Here is a 1709-nt window from a genome sequence, read left to right on the forward strand (position 1 = left end):
AGACCATCTGTCACATGCTTGGACTGTATACTTGTCCTATGGTACCTGTTTCTTTTTTAATTTTTTTTCCATATTATTTTTCTAGATTAACCTTGTAATAAGAACATGTTTCTTAAATAACCAGTCATTTTACTTTAGGAGAATAATTTACCATACAAGATTCTTTCTAATATAAAATTACTCTTTTTCTTTTATAACCTTCCTTACCAAAAGTATATGTTCCTATCTGTATCTTTCTTCACATCTCTCTTCACCACTTACTGCTTCCTTTCTAGTTTGTTTCATAAATAACATTTTCAAACCCGTAATTTGAATCAACTTTTAGATAACTTTGGAATTAGACAAAATAATTCTTTTTCTCAATAAGGACACCTCTTCTTTGGCACATTTTATAGAAACCTAGGAGAAAAGAAATCCTGAACTATCAGATATTAGTATTGTATAGATGAGAACCATTTCACAATTTTTAGAACAGTTTTCTCTATATAATAACCCTTTCTTAATTGGAAATGACCTAGACATCTACTAAGCATCCAAAATGATTTTAGGATTTTAAATTATACAAAAATTTCACTTAGAAGCATTGATCTCATTTAGGTGTACTCAGCTTTTCCATTTTAACAGTTTACCTAGAGTAGTTTTGAAAACTGGGATATTACACCAAAGTAGTAATTACTTAGTTATGTCCCTATTACCCATTTTTAAAGTCTGTGGACATTAGGTGTTTTACCTAAGTAAGAACCTTAAAGTTGAATATATGGGCATTTTGTCAATAGCACAGAAGATTTAACTGTTTTTATTGAACTGATAATATGAAATTATTAACTCATCTGTAAAATCACACAAAAAAATGATTCTGTTTTTGGCTGGGTTTATGGTCTTATAAACTTTATGTCGTATCTTGACACCTGATTATATAGACAGAGATAAATACAAAACCATTTGTTCAGTAAACTCAGATAAAAATATATGCTGATCATTTCGAAGATATTTCTAATATTGTGTCACCAATAATCTTAAAACCAGTTTTATTTGTCAAGGATTACTAAATTTACGTGAACTTGAAAAGCATCCTGACTTAATTTATGAGCACTTATTTACTTGTAAGTCAATTTGGTAGCAGGCTAGACATAACACACAATATATGGACATACACACAAACATATCCAAATATGTATATACACACAAGCAAAGGTCTAATAGCTTTTACCTTGGGATTCCAACCATAAAATAACAGTACACACTCAGTATTTTATAAAAATAGCTGGATACACATTATTGTCTGACAAAACTGAAACCTGTTTCCATGGCTAAATTTTGTTTTCTCTAATATATAATCCAATGGAAGCTGTGAACCAAAATTTGGGTAAAGCAATCTTTATGGCAGTTTTGTTTTTAAAAAAGCATCTTTTACCTTTTTTTCTTCCATTTTAAACAAGTTTCCTCTGTTTACTTTCTAGTTAGTCCATAAATAATGAGTCTTATCACAGCACCAACAGCTTAGTAACAGCCAATTTGAAGCAGGCAGAAAAGAAAACAGAGGAAGAAAGAGAGGTTTTGATGACTCTGCTTAACTTCATAGTTGCAGTTAACCATTTGAGCTCTAAAGTTTTCTTGCTATAATTTGCCTATCTGTTTAAAATGTTCACAAAAGTAGGTCTTAATAAGTAACCAGCTGAAATCCCAAAGAGAATGAGAATATGAAGTTC

Source organism: Hylobates moloch, unplaced genomic scaffold, assembly GCF_009828535.3.
Source record: "Hylobates moloch isolate HMO894 unplaced genomic scaffold, HMol_V3 SCAFFOLD_14, whole genome shotgun sequence".
Lineage (NCBI taxonomy): Eukaryota > Metazoa > Chordata > Mammalia > Primates > Hylobatidae > Hylobates > Hylobates moloch.